The 24171-nt window shown below is 47.3% G+C and overlaps 14 non-coding genes across 14 annotated transcripts; all 14 read left to right on the top strand.

Moving 5' to 3' along the window:
* Positions 1 to 5948: 5948 nt before the first annotated feature.
* TRNAG-UCC (transfer RNA glycine (anticodon UCC)) lies at positions 5949 to 6020 on the top strand. The gene has a single exon. It is a non-coding gene; the product is annotated as a tRNA-Gly (tRNA).
* A 7609-nt stretch (positions 6021 to 13629) lies between these two features.
* TRNAG-UCC (transfer RNA glycine (anticodon UCC)) lies at positions 13630 to 13701 on the top strand. Its single transcript has one exon. It is a non-coding gene; the product is annotated as a tRNA-Gly (tRNA).
* A 269-nt stretch (positions 13702 to 13970) lies between these two features.
* On the top strand, positions 13971 to 14042 carry TRNAG-UCC (transfer RNA glycine (anticodon UCC)). Its single transcript has one exon. It is a non-coding gene; the product is annotated as a tRNA-Gly (tRNA).
* A 274-nt stretch (positions 14043 to 14316) lies between these two features.
* On the top strand, positions 14317 to 14388 carry TRNAG-UCC (transfer RNA glycine (anticodon UCC)). Its single transcript has one exon. It is a non-coding gene; the product is annotated as a tRNA-Gly (tRNA).
* A 275-nt stretch (positions 14389 to 14663) lies between these two features.
* On the top strand, positions 14664 to 14735 carry TRNAG-UCC (transfer RNA glycine (anticodon UCC)). The gene has a single exon. It is a non-coding gene; the product is annotated as a tRNA-Gly (tRNA).
* A 275-nt stretch (positions 14736 to 15010) lies between these two features.
* Positions 15011 to 15082, top strand: TRNAG-UCC (transfer RNA glycine (anticodon UCC)). The gene has a single exon. It is a non-coding gene; the product is annotated as a tRNA-Gly (tRNA).
* A 278-nt stretch (positions 15083 to 15360) lies between these two features.
* On the top strand, positions 15361 to 15432 carry TRNAG-UCC (transfer RNA glycine (anticodon UCC)). The gene has a single exon. It is a non-coding gene; the product is annotated as a tRNA-Gly (tRNA).
* Positions 15433 to 15711: 279 nt separating this feature from the next.
* On the top strand, positions 15712 to 15783 carry TRNAG-UCC (transfer RNA glycine (anticodon UCC)). Its single transcript has one exon. It is a non-coding gene; the product is annotated as a tRNA-Gly (tRNA).
* Positions 15784 to 16408: 625 nt separating this feature from the next.
* TRNAG-UCC (transfer RNA glycine (anticodon UCC)) lies at positions 16409 to 16480 on the top strand. The gene has a single exon. It is a non-coding gene; the product is annotated as a tRNA-Gly (tRNA).
* Positions 16481 to 16756: 276 nt separating this feature from the next.
* On the top strand, positions 16757 to 16828 carry TRNAG-UCC (transfer RNA glycine (anticodon UCC)). The gene has a single exon. It is a non-coding gene; the product is annotated as a tRNA-Gly (tRNA).
* Positions 16829 to 17105: 277 nt separating this feature from the next.
* On the top strand, positions 17106 to 17177 carry TRNAG-UCC (transfer RNA glycine (anticodon UCC)). The gene has a single exon. It is a non-coding gene; the product is annotated as a tRNA-Gly (tRNA).
* A 277-nt stretch (positions 17178 to 17454) lies between these two features.
* TRNAG-UCC (transfer RNA glycine (anticodon UCC)) lies at positions 17455 to 17526 on the top strand. The gene has a single exon. It is a non-coding gene; the product is annotated as a tRNA-Gly (tRNA).
* Positions 17527 to 23378: 5852 nt separating this feature from the next.
* Positions 23379 to 23450, top strand: TRNAG-UCC (transfer RNA glycine (anticodon UCC)). Its single transcript has one exon. It is a non-coding gene; the product is annotated as a tRNA-Gly (tRNA).
* A 625-nt stretch (positions 23451 to 24075) lies between these two features.
* On the top strand, positions 24076 to 24147 carry TRNAG-UCC (transfer RNA glycine (anticodon UCC)). The gene has a single exon. It is a non-coding gene; the product is annotated as a tRNA-Gly (tRNA).
* The last annotated feature ends 24 nt before the right edge of the window (positions 24148 to 24171 follow it).

The raw sequence follows: 24171 nt of genomic DNA, 5'->3' as shown, positions 1-24171 counted from the left end.
AGTGGTATAGTGGTTAGCATAGCTGCCTTTAAGCATTTCACGCGGGTTCCATTCCCCGGCCGACGCAAATATTTTGTGCACATGCCCACACATAAGCTCCTCGTATCTATGCACATTATCAGTTGGCATGTGTGAAATTGACCTTTTCTTTTATTCGTAGTAAAAGCGGCGTTCTATCGTTAGAAAAATAAAAGAAATACACTCCTAGATTACCATAATGCGAAGGCAATGCATCTGCCTGTTAAATCCATTCCGTGAGCTGGGCGTCATTTTATTCCGGCTGTGTCGACACACTTGTTGCAAATAACAACTGAAGTAAGACTGGTTGGAACAACCGAAAACACGCGTCGGTGGTATAGTCGCATTCTGCTTCCGGCTCCCGAGCTGAACGGATCGCGGGATCATGGGCTCCAATGGAGCGGCATATGCGGCTGTTAGCCGCGGCAACAGGCTTTCGACGGAAGAAGATAAAGATTACCAGATAATTTTGCCTCGCCTACCTACAGGACGTATTGTTTTGAACACAGTTTTTTTGCACGGCGACGCTCGTGTTCGCCCGTTTCGTGTAGAAGATTTTCGAGACGCGCTTCAAGCTGTTGGTATGCTCTCTGGCGTCGTCGCCCTTGGAGCATACCAAATCAACCATGTATGGGCGGTGACGATGAAGACAGCCGAGGCTGCCGAAAAGCTGGCGGCCCTGAAGGAGCTGCAGGTGAAGGGGCGTCGCTGCCTGGTCATCGACCCCAAGGAACAACAGGTGAAGCTTCGTATCCACTGGCTTCTGCATGGGGTGGACGACGAAGACGTCAAGACCGCGCTGGCCTCCTTCGGCAAGGTGACGGAAGTGACCCGGGAGCGCTGGCGAGTGGATGGCGTTTCCGACAAGGGCTCGACGACCCGAGCAGTGCTGCTGCAGCTGAAGGCAGGAATGAAAGTCGATGACCTGCCCCACCAGATCCGCGTCGCCGGCGAGCTTGCGCTGGTGGTAGCCCCAGGACGTCCCATGCAGTGCCTGCGCTGCCGAGGCTCTGGCCACGTTCGTCGTGAATGCAAGGTTCCCCGTTGCTCGCGGTGCAGGCTTTTTGGACACAACGACCTGGACTGTGTGCGTTCATACGCAGTAGCCGCGGGTTCGGCGGAGAGCGAGCCGTCGACGTTAGACCATGTAATGGACGTGACCGAGGCGGAGGAAGCGGCCACGGGAGCTGGAAACGGCAAAGTGGCGGCAGAAACCGGCGTGACGACCAAGCAAGCCGAAGGAGGAAGGAATATCCCTCCCCCCAAAGAACCAGCAGCTACAGTCGAGAGCGTGAAGACGGCCCCGCATGAAAATGAGAGCCACCAGCCAGCTACGGATGCAACGCAGGCAGAGGCGGACGACAACGCGACCCCTGCTAGCGCCCGCGTCGAATCCGTCTCGGCACCGGTCAAGAGATCCCTGCAGCACGAGGAGAAAGTCGACGGAAAGGCTGGCGGTGACTCCGAGGCACCACCCGCTAAGACGCTACCTGGAAGGCGCTCCACCCTCAAGCCTAAGCCGAACTTGGAGACTGACCGTAGGCTTACCCCGAAGCCGACCAAAGAGGAACCCGGGCGACGGCCGCCGGATGGCCACGGAGGCGTCTAGCGGTCAGCTAGACGTTAAGGTGAGCACCATGCTCCGGGCCTTCTCCCCTCCGGTTTTCACCAATAATGGCTACCAACCCGTCGCTTAGCCTCGGCACGCTAAACGTTCGAGGTCTGGCCGCCAAAAGGAAACAGAGTCAGGTTTACAGACTACTAGTGGACCACTACCTCGACGTTTTAGCCGTGCAAGAAACCAAGGTAGACGGCGAGGAGGAGACCGGGAGCATGGTGCAAAGGTTCACGTTTAACTACTATACGGTAGTGAGCCACGCCTTAGGGACTTCGGCAGGGTGTGTGCTGTTCGTGAGGAAGCTCCCTGGTCTTGTTATAGATGGTTATTTCTCCTGTACTTCTGGTCGACTTGTCTTTTGTGACTTCAGCTATTGTAATGTCCAATGGCGCGTGTTTTGCATTTATGCGCCTAATACTGTGCAAGAGAGGGCAAATTTCTTTTTGAGTTTAAAGCATCATTTACATGTGCAAAATATGATAGCCTGTGTAGGCGACTTCAACTGCGTATTGAAAGCTGAGGATAGGTCTACGCGTCGCGTGGTTTGTGACAAAAGTAGTGATATCCTGGCGCAGATCACACACGAATTCGAATGAGAAGATATCGCAGAATGTTTTCGCGGTCACGGAGACGTAAGCTACACTCACTTTCAGGGCACAAGTCACGCACGCTTAGACCGTATCTATCTTTCATATGATTTAGTTGAAAAATGCCAGTGCTACACAGTTACGGCCATATCATATTCTGACCACTGCCTGGTAAAATGCACGGTGGGCAGGAAGAAAGAACGAAACAAGTTCGTCTGGGAACTGTGGAAATTGAATGCAGAGCTGTTACGGGATGAAACTTTTAACGAAAATGTAGTGGCTACTCTGAATTCTTTTGGAACAGACAGTTCTACGAAATTTGGTGAGGAATGGGAGTTGCTGAAGCAAAGCATTAAATTGAAGGCAATCGAAAGAAGTAGCGTACTGCGATATGAACAAAAGGCCAGAGAAAAGGATTTAACAACATTGCTAGAAAAATTTGCGAAGCTTGAATGCATGCAACCTGGCGCCTATCAACAAGATATGCGCGCCGTTAAGAAGAAGCTCGAGGTATTCGACGAAGATCGCTTCCGAGGTGCGCTAGTGCGCGCCAGAGCAGAAAGGCTATCATGCGGGGAAACGCCAACGAAAAGAGCACTGGGGTTAGAAAAAAAGCACTTGAGACGTAAGCAGATTGAGGCTATCGAATATGAAGGGGTGGTATTAACGGATAACAATAATATAGGGCGTGCTTTCTTTGAGCATTACAAAGAACTTTTTACATTCAGGCCTGTCAACATGCACGATTTCAAGAAATTATTTTTGCAACGAATCCCACAGCTGTCGAGTGAGGTTAAAGAAACCTTAGAACGACCATTAACAGAACATGAAGTGATGAAAGCCATCGAAGACCTGAATCCTGGGAAGTCGCCAGGTCCAGACGGTCTTTGTGCCGCATGGTACAAATCGTTCAAAAGCCACCTAGCTCCTATCTTAACAGCAGTTTTCAAGGAAGCATATGAACTGAAAATACTTCCACCATCCTTTGGCCAGTCCCATACAGTACTAATACCGAAAACAGAAGAGACCGAAAAACTCAAGCAACTTTCCTCCTACAGACCCATAGCGCTTACTAACTGCGACTACAAAATATTGATGAAGGTGTTGGCACGACGGGTCCAGTCAGTTATTCAGGAAGTAGTCGGCCCACACCAGACGTGTGGTATTCGTGGAAGAACCATTTTCACTAACATCCATAAAATGAAGTGTGTGCTGGAGTGTTGTGACGCCATGTGCGATGCAGTAGCCATCCTCCAGCTAGACTTGGAGAAGGCGTTTGATTGTGTTTCTCACGACATATTGCTTACCATCCTTGAACACGTTAATTTTGGCCACATAATCACTGAAGGGGTGACCATGGCGTACCGGAGCCGCTATACCAGACTTATAGTTAATCAGATGTTGGGGGCCCCCATTAAAGTGAAGCGCTCCGTTCGCCAGGGTTGTCCACTCAGTCCACTCCTGTTTTGTGTCTACATAGAAACGCTATGTCTGGCCATCATTGAAAATGAATGTATTAAGGGGTTTAGTCTTCAATCAGCAGAAGTGAAGCTACTGGCATACGCTGACGATGTGGCTGTGTGCTGTAAGGACAAACAAAGTGTATTGAATACTGTGAATATCGTCAAAAAGTTTGGTAACGTCATTAACAGCTACGTTAACTGGCAGAAATGTTTGGGGTTTTGGCATGGAAGATGGGCGTCTACACCAGACCACTTTTCGAACGTAAACTGGGTCACGACGCCAGTGAAGTACCTTGGAGCACCCCTTGATGCCTACAAGGACAGTAGCGAGTACTGGAAGGAGCGGACAAAACAACTAAAAGAAAAAGCCGACCGATGGAACGCCTGTTACTTGTCAATATTCGCGAGAGCTACAGCGTGCAACATGTTTCTCGTGACAAAGATCTGGTACGTAATGCAGGTACTACAGTGCTCTCGTATTAATGTGCAGAAACTGCACCGCGTGTTCGCTGTATTCGTGTGGGCATCAAGCTGGGAGCGATGTAGCCGAGATAATCTCTTCCGGCGCGTGAAGGATGGTGGTCTGGGGTTGGCGCACTTCTTCCTGCGTCAACTGGTGAATAGATTCTCCTTCTTTCGAGATACAAACGACCCATTTCTGCGCACGGTGATCCAAATGAGGCTGTCAAGATCACTTCCCGAATTCGTTGTAGGTACGGAAATAATGCCAGGACCAGTCCGTGGTTTCTTTCGGGAAATAGTTCAGAGTGTTTCCTTTTTGCGTGTTCGTTTTTCAAGTGCATATTTGTGGAGTGTAAAACGGAAAAAGTTATATCGTGATTTATGTGACAGTGTTTTGCTGGTACCTATGTACAGAGCCCCGTACAGTGGAGGCCCAGGCCTAGATGTATTGAAAAGGGTGAAGAAGATGCCAGTTCAACCAGCCACTAAATCGTTCTTTTTTAAATTACACACTGGTACTGTACCTGTTAAATTCTTCCTTGAACAACGTGGGTGCTACATGCCATGGGGAACCCACTGCCTTATATGTAAAAAAACAGAAAGCATAGATCATGTCTTCATCCACTGTTGGGAAGGGGTCTTTTTCTGGGACGTGTTACAAAGGACTCTAAAAAAGGAGCTACCTATAAATCCCCACGGAATCAGGTTTCTGCCAGTATATGACGACGAAGGTTTCCCGTACGACCTGATCATGCTTACGGGCCTCCACTGTTTATGGCGCGCAAGAATGGCGGGTTACCATTGTGACCCGGATGCCCGACCGGCGCGTCTGTACTTTTGTGAATCCATGCAACGGTATGTGGAAGTGATGAAGATGCAACAGCCTGTTCCTGAGTGGCTGTCGAGGGTTGAACCCCTTACAGCACTAAAGGAATTTTAATCCGACAACGTCGTGCCACAGTAGCGGACGGCAGCGAATGTAAATATTACTGTTCCTTGTTCCGTTTGTGTATTCATCCCTTTTTGCTTCTTTGGTCTTTGTTTATATCATTTAGGAATTTGTGTTGTGTTATGTCGAGTACTGGCAATAAAGAAAAAAAAAAAGTCGGTGGTATAGTGGTTAGCATAGCTGCCTTCCAAGCAGTTGACCCGGGTTCGATTCCCGGCCGACGCAAATATTTTATGCACATGCCCACACATAGGCTCCTCGTATCTATGCACATTATCATGCAGATGGCATGTGTGAAATTTACCTTTTCTTTTATTCGTGGTAAAAGCGGCGTTCTATCGTTAGAAAAAAAAAGAAATACACTCCTAGATTACCATAATGCGAAGGCAATGCATCTGCCTGTTAAATCCATTGCGTGCGCTGGGCGTCATTTTATTCCGGCTGTGTCGACACTCTTGTTGCAAATAACAACTGAAGTAAGACTGGTTGGAACAACCGAAAACACGCGTCGGTGGTATAGTGGATAGCATAGCTGCCGTCCAAGCAGTTGACCCGGGTTCGATTCCCGGCCGACGCAAATATTTTATGCACATGCCCACACATAGGCTCCTCGTATCTATGCACATTATCAGCTGGCATGTGTGAAATTGACCTTTTCTTTTATTCGTGGTAAAAGCGGCGTTCTATCGTTAGAAAAACAGAAATACACTCTTAGATTACCATAATGCGAAGACCCTGCATCTGCCTAATAAATCCATTCCGTGCACTGGGCGTCATTTTATTCCGGCTGTGTCGACACTCTCGTTACAATTAACAACTGAAGTAAGACTGCTTGGAACAACCGAGAACACGCGTCGGTGATATAGTGGTTAGCATAGCTGCCTTCCAAGCAGTTGACCCGGGTTCGATTCCCGGCCGACGCAAATATTTTGTGCACATGCCCACACATAAGCTCCTCGTATCTATGCACATTATCAGTTGGCATGTGTGAAATTGACCTTTTCTTTTATTCGTGGTAAAAGCAGCGTTCTATCGTTAGAAAAAAAAAAGAAATACACTCCTAGATTACCATAATGCGAAGGCAATCTATCTGCCTGTTAAATCCATTCCGTGCGCTGGGCGTCATTTTATTCCGGCTGTGTCGACACTCTTGTTGCAAATAACAACTGAAGTAAGACTGGTTGGAACAACCGAAAACACGCGTCGGTGGTATAGTGGTTAGCATAGCTGCCTTCCAAGCAGTTGACCCGGGTGTGATTCCCGGCTGACGCAAATATTTTGCGCACATGCCCACACGTCAGCTCCTCGTATCTATGCACATTATCAGTTGGCATGTGTGAAATTGACCTTTTCTTTTATTCGTGGTAAAAGCAGCGTTCTATCGTTAGAAAAAAAAAAGAAATACACTCCTAGATTACCATAACGCGAAGGCAATGCATCTGCCTGTTAAATCCATTCCGTGCGCTGGGCGTCATTTTATTCCGGCTGTGTCGACACTCTTGTTGCAAATAACAACTGAAGTAAGACTGGTTGGAACAACCGAAAACACGCGTCGGTGGTATAGTGGTTAGCATAGCTGCCTTCCAAGCAGTTGACCCGGGTGTGATTCCCGGCTGACGCAAATATTTTGCGCACATGCCCACACGTCAGCTCCTGGTATCTATGCACATTATCAGTTGGCATCTGGGAAATTGACCTTTTCTTTTATTCGTAGTAAAAGCGGCGTTCTATATTTAGAAAAAAAAAGAAATACACTCCTAGATTACCATAATGCGAAGGCAATGTATCTGCCTGTTAAATCCATTCCGTGCGCTGGGCGTCATTTTATTCCGGCTGTGTCGACACTCTTGTTGCAAATAACAACTGAAGTAAGACTGCTTGGAACAACCGAGAACACGCGTCGGTGATATAGTGGTTAGCATAGCTGCCTTCCAAGCATTTGACCCGGGTTGGATTCCCGGCCGACGCAAATATTTTGTGCACATGCCCACACATAAGCTCCTCGTATCTATGCACATTATCAGTTGGCATGTGCGAAATTGACCTTTTCTTTTATTCGTGGTAAAAGCGGCGTTCTATCGTTAGAAAAAAAAAGAAATACACTCCTAGATTACCATAATGCGAAGGCAATGCATCTGCCTGTTAAATCCATTCCGTGCGCTGGGCGTCATTTTATTCCGGCTGTGTCGACACTCTTGTTGCAAATAACAACTGAAGTAAGACTGGTTGGAACAACCTAAAACACGCGTCGGTGGTATAGTGGTTAGCATAGCTGCCTTCAAAGCAGTTGACCCGGGTTTGATTTCCGGCCGACGCAAAGATTTTGTGCACATGCCCACACATAAGCTCCTCGTATCTATGCACATTATCAGTTGGCATGTGTGAAATTGACCTTTTCTTTTATTCGTGGTAAAAGCAGCGTTCTATCGTTAGAAAAAAAAAAGAAATACACTCCTAGATTACCATAATGCGAAGGCAATCTATCTGCCTGTTCAATCCATTCCGTGCGCTGGGCGTCATTTTATTCCGGCTGTGTCGACACTCTTGTTGCAAATAACAACTGAAGTAAGACTGGTTGGAACAACCGAAAACACGCGTCGGTGTTATAGTGGTTAGCATAGCTGCCTTCCAAGCAGTTGACCCGGGTGTGATTCCCGGCCGACGCAAATATTTTGCGCACATGCCCACACGTCAGCTCCTCGTATCTATGCACATTATCAGCTGGCATGTGTGAAATTGACCTTTTCTTTTATTCGTGGTAAAAGCGGCGTTCTATCGTTAGAAAAACAGAAATACACTCTTAGATTACCATTATGCGAAGACCCTGCATCTGCCTAATAAATCCATTCCGTGCACTGGGCGTCATTTTATTCCGGCTGTGTCGACACTCTCGTTACAATTAACAACTGAAGTAAGACTGGTTGGAACAACCGAAAACACTCGTCGGTGGTATAGTGGTTAGCATAGCTGCCTTCCAAGCAGTTGACCCGGGTTCGATTCCCGGCCGACGCAAATATTTTGTGCACATGCCCACACATAAGCTCCTCGTATCTATGCACATTATCAGTTGGCATCTGGGAAATTGACCTTTTCTTTTATTCGTAGTAAAAGCGGCGTTCTATATTTAGAAAAAAAAAGAAATACACTACTAGATTACCATAATGCGAAGGCCATGTATCTGCCTGTTAAATCCATTCCGTGCGCTGGGCGTCATTTTATTCCGGCTGTGTCGACACTCTTGTTGCAAATAACAACTGAAGTAAGACTGGTTGGAACAACCGAAAACGCGCGTCGGTGGTATAGTGGTTGGCATAGCTGCCTTCCAAGCATTTGACCCGGGTTCGATTCCCGGCCGACGCAAATATTTTGTGCACATGCCCACACATAAGCTCCTCGTATCTATGCACATTATCAGTTGGCATGTGTGAAATTGACCTTTTCTTTTATTCGTGGTAAAAGCGGCGTTCTATCGTTAGAAAAAAAAAGAAATACACTCCTAGATTACCATAATGCGAAGGCAATGCATCTGCCTGTTAAATCCATTCCGTGCGCTGGGCGTCATTTTATTCCGGCTGTGTCGACACTCTTGTTGCAAATAACAACTGAAGTAAGACTGGTTGGAACAACCGAAAGCACGCGTGGTTCCACTTCCGGCCACCGTAGTGTACGGTCGTGTAATGTCGAGCTCCCTTGGAGCGGCGAATGTGGCCCAGCAGGGCCGCGGTAACAGGACAGATGCACAGGATTCTACGGAATATGACGTTACTTTGCCACAACTGCCATCAGGTTCGTCTGTTTTAAATACTGTTTTTCTTCACGGCAGCGTTAAAGCCAGGCCGTTTCGAGCTGAGGACTTCCGAGATACATTGGATCGTCTGGTACTGGTCCCCGAGGTAGTTGCCTTGGGGGCGTTTCAGATGAATCACGTGTGGGCGGTCACCTTCAAGACTGCGGAAGGAATGAAGAAGTTGCTCGCCGTAACTGATGTGACTGTGAAGAATCACCGCTGCCTCGTGATAGATCCGAGCACCCATACTGTCCGCCTAAGGCTCTATTGGCTGCTTTACCACATACAAGATGAAGACGTGCGCGCTGCTCTTGCACCGTACGAAAAAGTGACGGACCTTTGCAGAGAGCAATGGCGTGTACCAGGACTCGGCGATAAGGGCTCCTCGACACGGGCGGGTAATCTGCAGCTCAAGGGTGGCGTGACTTTGGATGACCTGCCACACCAGCTACGAGTGTGTGGCATTACGGCCCTTGTGGTGGTACCGGGGAGACCGCCGCTTTGCCTGCGGTGTCAGCGAACAGGGCACATTCGTCGAGACTGCCGCGTCCCACGGTGCAAGCTCTGTCGGCGGTTCGGACATGACGATAGCCAGTGCGCTAAAACCTACGCAAGCGTAGCAAGCCAAAGGAGCCGGGAGGACCCCACCGAGCACCTCATGGACGAGGCGGACGCGGCGGAGGCTGCGGGAATGAAGGACAGACAACCTACGTCGGCAACTGTTGAAACGTCCGAGAAGGAACTTGCGAAAGGTGTTGGAAGCGACCACAGTGACGTGGCACCTGAACGACAGGTTACCGCTTCGCCAACGTGTTCCGTCAAAGACGTCTCTGATACCACTCAAGCCTCGCCGAGTAACGACCAAGAAGACATGGACGTCGCGAGCAGCTCGTCTGCGAAACGCCCACACACGCAAGTTTCCGAAGGTGACGAAGGGGGCAGCGGGAAGGCACAGGAGCCGCCCAGGAAAGAAAGTTCGTACCGCCGTCCTTCTTTCAAGCCAAAGCCTCACATTCCGCCGGATTCCATTCCGACGGTACCGAAGGCGCCCCCGTAATAACGAGGGCGTCGCCCAGCAATGTCTGTATGCGAGGTGAGGGACGGGCGGCAGAGTACAATTGTAAAGTTCGGTCGCTTTTGCCTAGGAGAGAATTGTGCGCGTTCTGAGAAATGGCAGAATGTATGGGTTCACTTGAACTAGTATGCTTGTTTTTCTTCTTTAAAAAAAAAAGGAAATGGCTTCAAAATCTGCAATAGCGCTACGCATTGGTACGCTCAATGTCCGAGGCCTGGGCGCGAAAAGGCGGCAGTACCAGGTCAGCCGGTTACTGCAAGAAAATGATTTAGACATAGTCGCTCTACAGGAAACAAAAATTGAAAGTGAAGAGCGCACCGACCGAATGGTTCAAACATTTAGAGCGCGGTACAGTGCGTGCGTTTCCCATGCTGTCGGCAGTTCCGGTGGGTGTAATTTGTTTTTGCGGAAATCTTTAGAAATTGTACCGCATTCTGTATTTGTTTGTGATGAAGGTCGAATGATTGTGTGTGACTTTTCGCTCTGGGATTCGGAATGGCGGGTAATTTGCATATGCGCCCCAAATAATGAAAGAGAACGCCGTGACTTTTTTGAAAAACTTGATGTCTATTTGAAATCTGAGCGCTATATTATCTTGCTGGGAGACTTCAATTGTGTTTGTTTTTCTGACGACCGTAATAACAACTTGCTTGTACGCGATCAAAGTGCAGGTTTCTTGCTCGCAGCAACCCGAGAGCGTGAATTAGAAGATGTTGGTAGGGTGTTTTGCAGTGGAAAGCAGACTCTGTTCACGCATTTCCAACGGGGCAGTCACGCGAGATTAGATCGAGCTTATATATCAGCGAGACTGGTTCCGTTGTGTAGAAGCTATGACGTGAGGCACGTATCCTTCAGCGACCACAGTCTTGTACTGTTCTCGCTCGGCAAGAGAAAAGAAAACCGCCCTTTTAATTGGTGCTTATGGAAATTCAACGTCAAACTTCTGGACGACGCAACCTTTCTCGCGTTTTTAAAAGAACGTATACGAGAGATGCTTGCTAGTGAATCCGCGGGGTTTATAGCGATGTGGGAAGAGGTTAAACAGGAATTTAAAATAACAGCCATTGAAAGAGCCTCTGTGTTACGCTACAATGAAAAAAGAAAAGAAAATGAATTGCGAAGTAAGGCTAACGTATTGTTGTCGATAAAATGCCCACAGCAAGAAGATTTGTCAACAGAGATAAGGAATATAAAAAATGAGCTTGAAATCATTGATGTCAAGAGATATAGGGGGTCAGTGATACGTCCGCGATAAGAGCATTTGTGGCTCGGGGAAACGCCCGCAAGGCGCGCTTTGGGCGAAGAGAAAAGATACGCATCGCAAAATGAAATAAAAGAAATTGAATACGGCAACGTGCGTAGTAGAGATAGTAATACAATACAGCGTGCCTTCTTCGAACACTACAGAGAGTTGTTAAGCTGCCAAGGAGCGGTAGAAGCTGGCTTTGATAGCGAATACTTGCCTTTAATGCCGAGGCTAGATGATGACGTCAAGACAGTCCTCGAGGAACCGATTACGTTGAATGAGATCGAAACCGCAATTGATGAACTCAAACCTGGAAAGGCGCCCGGACCTGATGGCATAGGCGCAGCTTTCTACAAGGCATTTAAGCATGAACTAGCAGTCATTTTACACCGTATTCTAGCCGAGGCTTATAAAGTAAAATACATGCCGCCTTCTTTCCGAAAAACTCATACAGTGCTGATCCCGAAATGCGATGACCCTGTAAAGCTGCTCTCAGTACGGTCGTATCGCCCCATAACTTTATCCAATGTAGATTATAAGATATTCATGAAGGTGTTAGCAAGAAGGTTGCAATCAGTGATGACATCAATAGTAGGCCCACACCAAACTTGTGGCATAAGAGGCCGCTCGATACTTAATAACATACATGTGGCAAGAAGTATTCTGGAGTGTTGCGATGCCTGGGAAGGAAGAGTTGCTATGATGCAACTAGACATGGAGAAGGCCTTCGACCGTGTTGTGCACAGTGTGCTCTTTTCTATTCTAGAGCACGTGAATGTTGGAAACATTATATTAGAAGGCTTAAAACTGTCTTACGAAGGGTGTAGCACTAACTTATTAGTGAATAAACAACTCTCTGGAAATATTAACTTATGTAGAAGCATAAAACAAGGATGCCCAGCTTCGTCACTTCTCTTCGCAATTTACTTGGAGCCTTTTTGCTTAAAAGTTATACACAATGAGAAAATACGCGGTTTCCGTTTAATGGGCAGTGAAGTCAAAATTCTCTCGTATGCGGATGATGTAGCCGTCTTTTGTGGGGATAAAGAAAGTGTCCGTGAAACTGTTAAACAAGCTCGAACGTATTGCAATATGTCTGGAAGCGCTGTTAACTGCGAGAAGTGCGCCGGTTTTTGGCATGGCAGCTGGGATGAGAAGCCCAATGTCTTTGAAAATTTACAGTGGACAGTCTCTCCTACAAAATACCTAGGAGCACCTTTAAACTGGTATGATGAGCCTACAGAATACTGGAGAGAAGAAGCTGAGAGAATGCGCCAGGAAACTACGAAATGGGGCGGGAAAAATTTATCCATATTTACCAGGTCAACTATTTGCAATACGTTCCTTGTTGCGCGAATTTGGTATGTGTTGCAGGTGCTCGCTATGTCACGAACTAGTGCGCAGAAATTCCATAGAATTCTTGCATCGTTTGTATGGAATTCAACATGGGAACGCACAAGTCGTCTCAACTTATTTCACTCACTGAAAGCAGGAGGGCTTGGCTTAGCTCATCTTTTTCTGAGGCAGATTGTCTCAAGGTTTATTTTCTTGCGGGACCAGCATGACCCATTTTTACGAGCAGTGCTTCAAGTGAGACTGCAGAATGCTCTCCCCGAGTTTATTGTGTCATCGTGTGGCATTACTGGAAGCGGCTTGTGCGGGTATGTACGCGAAGTTGTAAGTGCCTTCAAGATTCTTCGAGTACGTTTCTCTTTTGATTATCTCATTATAGTATCAAAGAAACAATTGTACAAAGATCTCCGTGACGTGATGCTTCCAGTACCTTTATATCGAGCCATTTTTTCTGTCGGTCCGGGTAAGGATGTTTTAAAGAGAGTTGAAACAATGCCGGTTCGGTCGTCTGTGAAAACTTTCTTTTTTCAACTCCATAGTGGCACGCTCCCAGTCAAACCCTGGCTGCAGGAAAAGGGCTTTTTTCTTCCCGGGTCAGTTGATTGCATTTTATGCCGCAAGCCAGAAACAGTAACACATATATTCCTAGACTGTTTAGATTCAATTTTTCATTGGGACGTCCTCCAGAGAACGCTGAAAAAAGATTTGCCCCTCACACCATATGGAATTAACTTTCTTGCGGTTAACAATGACGGGGGTGTGCCCTATGACATGTTCATGGTATTAAGCATGCATAGCATGTGGAAAACAAGAATGGCTGTCAGACATGCAGATCCTATTGTAAGATCGGTAAGGGAAAACTTCATTGAAAGCATTGCCTATATCAGAGATGTGTACCAGTCCCAGGACGAACAGCCAACATGGTATCCTGTACTTAATGACCTAGTGTCATTAAAACATTTTTAGCAATGTCGCGTCAACAAGCTACTGGTTGGCGCTTTTAACATTTTTGTGTTGGTTTCTCTATTTTGTGTTGTCACATTGGAAATAAAGAAAAAAAACCGAAAGCACGCGTCGGTGGTATAGTGGTTAGCATAGCTGCCTTCCAAGCAGTTGACCCGGGTTCGATTCCCGGCCGACGCAAATATTTCATGCACATTCCCACACATAAGCTCCTCGTATCTATGCACATTATCAGTTGGCATGTGTGAAATTGACCTTTTATTCGTGGTAAAAGCGGCGTTCTATCGTTAGAAAAAAAGAAATACACTCCTAGATTACCATAATGCGAAGACCCTGCATCTGCCTAATAAATCCATTCCATGCACTGGGCGTCATTTTATTCCCGCTGTGTCGACACTCTCGTTACAATTAACAGCTGAAGTAAGACTGGTTGGAACAACCTAAAACACGCGTCGGTGGTATAGTGGTTAGCATAGCTGCCTTCCAAGCAGTTGACCCGGGTTCGATTCCCGGCCGACGCAAATATTTTGCGCACATGCCCACACATAAGCTCCTCGTATCTATGCACATTATCAGTTGGCATGTGTGAAATTGACCTTTTCTTTTATTCGTGGTAAAAGCGGCGTTCTATCGTTAGAAAAAAAGAAATACACTCCTAGATTACCATAATGCGAAGACCCTGCATCTGCCTAATAAATCCATTCCATGCACTGGGCGTCATTTTATTCCGGCTGTGTCGACACTCTCGTTACAATTAACAGCTGAAGTAAGACTGGTTGGAACAACCTAAAACACGCGTCGGTGGTATAGTGGTTAGCATAGCTGCCTTCCAAGCAGTTGACCCGGGTTCGATTCCCGGCCGACGCAAATATTTCGCGCACATGCCCACACATACGCTCCTCGTATCTATGCACATTATCAGTTGGCATGCGTGAAATTGACCTTTTCTTTTATTCGTGGTAAAAGCGGCGTTCTATCGTTAGAAAAAAAAGAAATGCACTCCTAGATTACCATAATGCGAAGGCAATGCATCTTTCTGTTAAATCCATTCCGTGCCCTGGGCGTCATTTTATTCCGGCTGTGTCGACGCTCTTGTTGCAAATAACAACTGAAGTAAGACTGGTTGGAACAAACGAAAACACGCGTCGGTGGTATAGTGGTTAGCATAGCTGCGTTCCAAGCAGTTGACCCGGGTTCGATTCCCGGCCGACGCAAATATTTTGTGCACATGCCCACACATAAGCTCCTCGTATCTATGCACATTATCAGTTGGCATGTGTGAAATTGACCTTTTCTTTTATTCGTGGTAAAAGCGGCGTTCTATCGTTAGAAAAAAAAGAAATGCACTCCTAGATTACCATAATGCGAAGACCCTGCATCTGCCTAATAAATCCATTCCGTGCACTGGGCGTCATTTTATTCCGGCTGTGTCGACACTCTCGTTACAATTAACAGCTGAAGTAAGACTGGTTGGAACAACCTAAAACACGCGTCGGTGGTATAGTGGTTAGCATAGCTGCCTTCCAAGCAGTTGACCCGGGTTCGATTCCCAGCCGACGCAAATATTTTGCGCACATGCCCACACATAAGCTCCTCGTATCTATGCACATTATCAGTTGGCATGTGTGAAATTGACCTTTTCTTTTTCTCGTGGTAAAAGCGGCGTTCTATCGTTAGAAAAACAAAAAAAAATACACTCCTAGATTACCATAATGCGAAGGCAATGCATCTGCCTGGTAAATCCATTCCGTGCGCTGGGCGTCATTTTATTCCGGCTGTGTCGACACTCTTGTTGCAAATAACAACTGAAGTAAGACTGGTTGGAACAACCTAAAACACGCGTCGGTGGTATAGTGGTTAGCATAGCTGCCTTCCAAGCAGTTGACCCGGGTTCGATTCCCGGCCGACGCAAATATTTTGCGCACATGCCCACACATAAGCTCCTAGTATCTATGCACATTTATCAGTTGGCATGTGTGAAATTTACCTTTTCTTTTATTCGTGGTAAAAGCGGCGTTCTATCGTTAGAAAAAAAGAAAGAAATGCACTCCTAGATTACCATAATGCGAAGGCAATGCATCTGCCTGTTAAATGCATTCCGTGCGCTGGGCGTCATTTTATTCCGGCTGTGTCGACACTCTCGTTACAATTAACAACTGCCGTAAGACTGGTTGGAACAACCGAAAACACGCGTCGGTGGTATAGTGGTTTGCATAGCTGCCTTCCAAGCAGTTGACCCGGGTTCGATTCCCGGCCGACGCAAAGATTTTGTGCACATGCCCACACATAAGCTCCTCGTATCCATGCACATTATCAGTTGGCATGTGTGAAATTGACATTTTTGTTATTCGTGGTAAAAGCGGATTTCTATCGTTAGAAAAAAAAAAGAAATACACTCCTAGATTACCATAATGCGAAGGCAATGCATCTGCCTGGTAAATCCATTCCGTGCACTGGGCGTCATTTTATTCCGGCTGTGTCGACACTCTCGTTACAATTAACAGCTGAAGTAAGACTGGTTGGAACAACCTAAAACACGCGTCGGTGGTATAGTGGTTAGCATAGCTGCCTTCCAAGCAGTTGACCCGGGTTCGATTCCAGGCCGACGCAAATATTTTGCGCACATGCCCACACATAAGCTCCTCGTATCTATGCACATTATCAGTTGGCATGTGTGAAATTGACCTTTTCTTTTATTCGTGGTAAAAGCGGCGTTCTATCGTTAGAAAAAAAAAAGAAATGCACTCCTAGATTACCATAATGCGAAGGCAATGCATCTGCCTGTTAAATGCATTCCGTGCGCTGGGCGTCATTTTATTCCGGCTGTGTCGACACTCTCGTTACAATTAACAACTGCCGTAAGACTGGTTTGAACAACCGAAAACACGCGTCGGTGGTATAGTGGTTAGCATAGCTGCGTTCCAAGCAGTTGACCCGGGTTCGATTCCCGGCCGACGCAAATATTTTGTGCACATGCCCACACATAAGCTCCTAGTATCTGTGCACATTATCAGTTGGCTTGTGTGAAATTTACCTTTTCTTTTTCTCGTGGTAAAAGCGGCGTTCTATCGTTAGAAAAACAAAAAAATAGACTCCTAGATTACCATAATGCGAAGGCAATGCATCTGCCTGGTAAATCCATTCCGTGCGCTGGGCGTCATTTTATTCCGGCTGTGTCGACACTCTTGTTGCAAATAACAACTGAAGTAAGACTGGTTGGAACAACCTAAAACACGCGTCGGTGGTATAGTGGTTAGCATAGCTGCCTTCCAAGCAGTTGACCCGGGTTCGATTCCCGGTCGACGCAAATATTTTGCGCACATGCCCACACATAAGCTCCTAGTATCTATGCACATTATCAGTTGGCATGTGTGAAATTTACTTTTCTTTTATTTGTGGTAAAAGCGGCGTTCTATCGTTAGAAAAAAAAAAAGAAATGCACTCCTAGATTACCATAATGCGAAGGCAATGCATCTGCCTGTTAAATGCATTCCGTGCGCTGGGCGTCATTTTATTCCGGCTGTGTCGACACTCTCGTTACAATTAACAACTGCCGCAAGACTGGTTGGAACAACCTAAAACACGCGTCGGTGGTATAGTGGTTAGCATAGCTGCCTTCCAAGCAGTTGACCCGGGTTCGATTCCCGGCCGACGCAAATATTTTGCGCACATGCCCACACATAAGCTCCTCGTATCTATGCACATTATCAGTTGGCATGTGTGAAATTGACCTTTTCTTTTTCTCGTGGTAAAAGCGGCGTTCTATCTTTAGAAAAACAAAAAAAATACACTCCTAGATTACCATAATGCGAAGGCAATGCATCTGCCTGGTAAATCCATTCCGTGCGCTGGGCGTCATTTTATTCCGGCTGTGTCGACACTCTTGTTGCAAATAACAACTGAAGTAAGACTGCTTGGAACAACCTAAAACACGCGTCGGTGGTATAGTGGTTCGCATAGCTGCCTTCCAAGCAGTTGACCCGGGTTCGATTCCCGGCCGACGCAAATATTTTGTGCACATGCCCACACATAGGCTCCTCGTATCTATGCACATTATCAGTTGGCTTGTGTGAAATTGACATTTTTGTTATTCGTGGTAAAAGCGGATTTCTATCGTTAGAAAAAAAAAAGAAATACACTCCTAGATTACCATAATGCGAAGGCAATGCATCTGCCTGTAAATCCATTCCGTGAGCTGGGCGTCATTTTATTCCGGCTGTGTCGACACTCTTGTTGCAAATAACAACTGAAGTAAGACTGGTTGGAACAACCGAAAACACGCGTCGGTGGTATAGTCATTCTGCTTCCGGCTCCCGAGCTGAACGGATCGCGGGATCATGGGCTCCAATGGAGCGGCATATGCGGCTGTTAGCCGCGGCAACAGGCTTTCGACGGAAGAAGATAAAGATTACCAGATAATTTTGCCTCGCCTACCTACAGGACGTATTGTTTTGAACACAGTTTTTTTGCACGGCGACGCTCGTGTTCGCCCGTTTCGTGTAGAAGATTTTCGAGACGCGCTTCAAGCTGTTGGTATGCTCTCTGGCGTCGTCGCCCTTGGAGCATACCAAATCAACCATGTATGGGCGGTGACGATGAAGACAGCCGAGGCTGCCGAAAAGCTGGCGGCCCTGAAGGAGCTGCAGGTGAAGGGGCGTCGCTGCCTGGTCATCGACCCCAAGGAACAACAGGTGAAGCTTCGTATCCACTGGCTTCTGCATGGGGTGGACGACGAAGACGTCAAGACCGCGCTGGCCTCCTTCGGCAAGGTGACGGAAGTGACCCGGGAGCGCTGGCGAGTGGATGGCGTTTCCGACAGGGGCTCGACGACCCGAGCAGTGCTGCTGCAGCTGAAGGCAGGAATGAAAGTCGACGACCTGCCCCACCAGATCCGCGTCGCCGGCGAGCTTGCGCTGGTGGTAGCCCCAGGACGTCCCATGCAGTGCCTGCGCTGCCGAGGCTCTGGCCACGTTCGTCGTGAATGCAAGGTTCCCCGTTGCTCGCGGTGCAGGCTTTTTGGACACAACGACGCGGACTGTGTGCGTTCATGCGCAGTAGCCGCGGGTTCGGCGGAGAGCGAGCCGTCGACGTTAGACCATGTAATGGACGTGACCGAGGCGGAGGAAGCGGCCACGGGAGCTGGAAACGGCAAAGTGGCGGCAGAAACCGGCGTGACGACCAAGCAAGCCGAAGGAGGAAGGAATATCCCTGCCCCCAAAGAACCAGCAGCTACAGTCGAGAGCGTGAAGACGGCCCCGCAAGAAAATGAGAGCCACCAGCCAGCTACGGATGCAACGCAGGCAGAGGCGGACGACAACGCGACCCCTGCTAGCGCCCGCGTCGAATCCGTCTCGGCACCGGTCAAGAGATCCCTGCAGCACGAGGAGAAAGTCGACGGAAAGGCTGGCGGTGACTCCGAGGCACCACCCGCTAAGACGCTACCTGGAAGGCGCTCCACCCTCAAGCCTAAGCCGAACTTGGAGACTGACCGTAGGCTTACCCCGAAGCCGACCAAAGAGGAACCCGGGCGACGGCCGCCGGATGGCCACGGAGGCGTCTAGCGGTCAGCTAGACGTTAAGGTGAGCACCATGCTCCGGGCCTTCTCCCCTCCGGTTTTCACCAATAATGGCTACCAACCCGTCGCTTAGCCTCGGCACGCTAAACGTTCGAGGTCTGGCCGCCAAAAGGAAACAGGGTCAGGTTTACAGACTACTAGTGGACCACGACCTCGACGTTTTAGCCGTGCAAGAAACCAAGGTAGACGGCGAGGAGGAGACCGGGAGCATGGTGCAAAGGTTCACGTATAACTACTATACGGTAGTGAGCCACGCCTTAGGGACTTCGGCAGGGTGTGTGCTGTTCGTGAGGAAGCTCCCTGGTCTTGTTATAGATGGTTACTTCTCCTGTACTTCTGGTCGACTTGTCTTTTGTGACTTCAGCTATTGTAATGTCCAATGGCGCGTGTTTTGCATTTATGCGCCTACTACTATGCAAGAGAGGGCAAATTTCTTTTTGAGTTTAAAGCATCATTTACATGTGCAAAAAATGATAGCCTGTGTAGGCGACTTCAACTGCGTATTGAAAGCTGAGGATAGGTCTACGCGTCGCGTGGTTTGTGACAAAAGTAGTGATATCCTGGCGCAGATCACACACGAATTCGAATTAGAAGATATCGCAGAATGTTTTCGCGGTCACGGAGACGTAAGCTACACTCACTTTCAGGGCACAAGTCACGCACGCTTAGACCGTATCTATCTTTCATATGATTTAGTTGAAAAATGCCAGTGCTACACAGTTACGGCCATATCATATTCTGACCACTGCCTGGTAAAATGCACGGTGGGCAGGAAGAAAGAACGAAACAAGTTCGTCTGGGAACTGTGGAAATTGAATGCAGAGCTGTTACGGGATGAAACTTTTAACGAAAATGTAGTGGCTACTCTGAATTCTTTTGGAACAGACAGTTCTACGAAATTTGGTGAGGAATGGGAGTTGCTGAAGCAAAGCATTAAATTGAAGGCAATCGAAAGAAGTAGCGTACTGCGATATGAACAAAAGGCCAGAGAAAAGGATTTAACAACATTGCTAGAAAAATTTGCGAAGCTTGAATGCATGCAACCTGGCGCCTATCAACAAGATATGCGCGCCGTTAAGAAGAAGCTCGAGGTATTCGACAAAGATCGCTTCCGAGGTGCGCTAGTGCGCGCCAGAGCAGAAAGGCTATCATGCGGGGAAACGCCAACGAAAAGAGCACTGGGGTTAGAAAAAAAGCACTCGAGACGTAAGCAGATTGAGGCTATCGAATATGAAGGGGTGGTATTAACGGATAACAATAATATAGGGCGTGCTTTCTTTGAGCATTACAAAGAACTTTTTACATTCAGGCCTGTCAACATGCACGATTTCAAGAAATTATTTTTGCAACGAATCCCACAGCTGTCGAGTGAGGTTAAAGAAACCTTAGAACGACCATTAACAGAACATGAAGTGATGAAAGCCATCGAAGACCTGAATCCTGGGAAGTCGCCAGGTCCAGACGGTCTTTGTGCCGCATGGTACAAATCGTTCAAAAGCCTCCTAGCTCCTATCTTAACAGCAGTTTTCAAGGAAGCATATGAACTGAAAATACTTCCACCATCCTTTGGCCAGTCCCATACAGTACTAATACCGAAAACAGAAGAGACCGAAAAGCTCAAGCAACTTTCCTCCTACAGACCCATAGCGCTTACTAACTGCGACTACAAAATATTGATGAAGGTGTTGGCACGACGGGTCCAGTCAGTTATTCAGGAAGTAGTCGGCCCACACCAGACGTGTGGTATTCGTGGAAGAACCATTTTCACTAACATCCATAAAATGAAGTGTGTGCTGGAGTGTTGTGACGCCATGTGCGATGCAGTAGCCATCCTCCAGCTAGACTTGGAGAAGGCGTTTGATTGTGTTTCTCACGACATATTGCTTACCATCCTTGAACACGTTAATTTTGGCCACATAATCACTGAAGGGGTGACCATGGCGTACCGGAGCCGCTATACCAGACTTATAGTTAATCAGATGTTGGGGGCCCCCATTAAAGTGAAGCGCTCCGTTCGCCAGGGTTGTCCACTCAGTCCACTCCTGTTTTGTGTCTACATAGAAACGCTATGTCTGGCCATCATTGAAAATGAATGTATTAAGGGGTTTAGTCTTCAATCAGCAGAAGTGAAGCTACTGGCATACGCTGACGATGTGGCTGTGTGCTGTAAGGACAAACAAAGTGTATTGAATACTGTGAATATCGTCAAAAAGTTTGGTAACGTCATTAACAGCTACGTTAACTGGCAGAAATGTCTGGGGTTTTGGAATGGAAGATGGGCGTCTACACCAGACCACTTTTCGAACGTAAACTGGGTCACGACGCCAGTGAAGTACCTTGGAGCCCCCCTTGATGCCTACAAGGACAGTAGCGAGTACTGGAAGGAGCGGACAAAACAACTAAAAGAAAAAGCCGACCGATGGAACGCCTGTTACTTGTCAATATTCGCGAGAGCTACAGCGTGCAACATGTTTCTCGTGACAAAGATCTGCTACGTAATGCAGGTACTACAGTGCTCTCGTATTAATGTGCAGAAACTGCACCGCGTGTTCGCTGTATTCGTGTGGGCATCAAGCTGGGAGCGATGTAGCCGAGATAATCTCTTCCGGCGCGTGAAGGATGGTGGTCTGGGGTTGGCGCACCTCTTCCTGCGTCAACTGGTGAATAGATTCTCCTTCTTTCGAGATACAAACGACCCATTTCTGCGCACGGTGATCCAAATGAGGCTGTCAAGATCACTTCCCGAATTCGTTGTAGGTACGGAAATAATGCCAGGACCAGTCCGTGGTTTCTTTCGGGAAATAGTTCAGAGTGTTTCCTTTTTGCGTGTTCGTTTTTCAAGTGCATATTTGTGGAGTGTAAAACGGAAAAAGTTATATCGTGATTTATGTGACAGTGTTTTGCTGGTACCTATGTACAGAGCCCCGTACAGTGGAGGCCCAGGCCTAGATGTATTGAAAAGGGTGAAGAAGATGCCAGTTCAACCAGCCACTAAATCGTTCTTTTTTAAATTACACACTGGTACTGTACCTGTTAAATCCTTCCTTGAAGAACGTGGGTTCTACATGCCATGGGGAACCCACTGCCTTATATGTAAAAAAAACAGAAAGCATAGATCATGTCTTCATCCACTGTTGGGAAGGGGTCTTTTTCTGGGACGTGTTACAAAGGACTCTAAAAAAGGAGCTATCTATAGATCCCCACGGAATCAGGTTTCTGCCAGTATATGACGACGAAGGTTTCCCGTACGACCTGATCATGCTTACGGGCCTCCACTGTTTATGGCGCGCAAGAATGGCGGGTTACCATTGTGACCCGGATGCCCGACCGGCGCGTCTGTACTTTTGTGAATCCATGCAACGGTATGTGGAAGTGATGAAGATGCAACAGCCTGTTCCTGAGTGGCTGTCGAGGGTTGAACCCCTTACAGCACTAAAGGAATTTTAATCCGACAACGTCGTGCCACAGTAGCGGACGGCAGCGAATGTAAATATTACTGTTCCTTGTTCCGTTTGTGCATTCATCCCTTTTTGCTTCTTTGGTCTTTGTTTATATCATTTAGGAATTTGTGTTGTGTTATGTCGAGTACTGGCAATAAAGTGGTTTGCATAGCTGCCTTCCAAGCAGTTGACCCGGGTTCGATTCCCGGCCGACGCAAATATTTTGTGCACATGCCCACACATAGGCTCCTCGTATCTATGCACATTATCAGTTGGCATGTGTGAAATTGACCTTTTCTTTTATTCGTGGTAAAAGCGGCGTTCCATCGTTAGAAAAAAAAATAAATACACTCCTAGATTACCATAATGCGAAGGCAATGCATCTGCCTGTTAAATCCATTGCGTGCGCTGGGCGTCATTTTATTGCGGCTGTGTCGACACTCTTGTTGCAATTAACTACTGAAGTAAGACTGGTTGGAACAACCGAAAACACGCGTCGGTGGTATAGTGGTTAACATAGCTGCCTTCCAAGCAGTTGACCCGTGTTCGATTCCTGGCCGACGCAAATATTTTGTGCACATGCCCACACCTCAGCTCCTTGTATCTCTGCACATTATCAGTTGGCAAGTGTGAAATTGACCTTTTCTTTTATTCGTGGTAAAAGCGGCGTTCCATCGTTAGAAAAAAAAAGAAATACACTCCTAGATTACCATAATGCGAAGACCCTGCATCAGCCTAATAAATCCATTCCGTGCACTGGGCGTCATTTTATTCCGGCTGTGTCGACACTCTTGTTGCATTTAACAACTGAAGTAAGACTGGTTGGAACAACCGAAAACACGCGTCGGTGGTATAGTGGTTTGCATAGCTGCCTTCCAAGCAGTTGACCCGGGTTCGATTCCCGGCCGACGCAAAGATTTTGTGCACATGCCCACACATAAGCTCCTCGTATCCATGCACATTATCAGTTGGCATGTGTGAAATTGACATTTTTGTTATTCGTGGTAAAAGCGGATTTCTATCGTTAGAAAAAAAAAAGAAATACACTCCTAGATTACCATAATGCGAAGGCAATGCATCTGCCTGGTAAATCCATTCCGTGCACTGGGCGTCATTTTATTCCGGCTGTGTCGACACTCTCGTTACAATTAACAGCTGAAGTAAGACTGGTTGGAACAACCTAAAACACGCGTCGGTGGTATAGTGGTTAGCATAGCTGCCTTCCAAGCAGTTGACCCGGGTTCGATTCCAGGCCGACGCAAATATTTTGCGCACATGCCCACACATAAGCTCCTCGTATCTATGCACATTATCAGTTGGCATGTGTGAAATTGACCTTTTCTTTTATTCGTGGTAAAAGCGGCGTTCTATCGTTAGAAAAAAAAAAGAAATGCACTCCTAGATTACCATAATGCGAAGGCAATGCATCTGCCTGTTAAATGCATTCCGTGCGCTGGGCGTCATTTTATTCCGGCTGTGTCGACACTCTCGTTACAATTAACAACTGCCGTAAGACTGGTTTGAACAACCGAAAACACGCGTCGGTGGTATAGTGGTTAGCATAGCTGCGTTCCAAGCAGTTGACCCGGGTTCGATTCCCGGCCGACGCAAATATTTTGTGCACATGCCCACAC

This window comes from Dermacentor variabilis, chromosome 11 (assembly GCF_050947875.1).
Source record: "Dermacentor variabilis isolate Ectoservices chromosome 11, ASM5094787v1, whole genome shotgun sequence".
Taxonomy (NCBI): domain Eukaryota; kingdom Metazoa; phylum Arthropoda; class Arachnida; order Ixodida; family Ixodidae; genus Dermacentor; species Dermacentor variabilis.
This window is presented reverse-complemented; position numbering and strand designations above follow the sequence as displayed.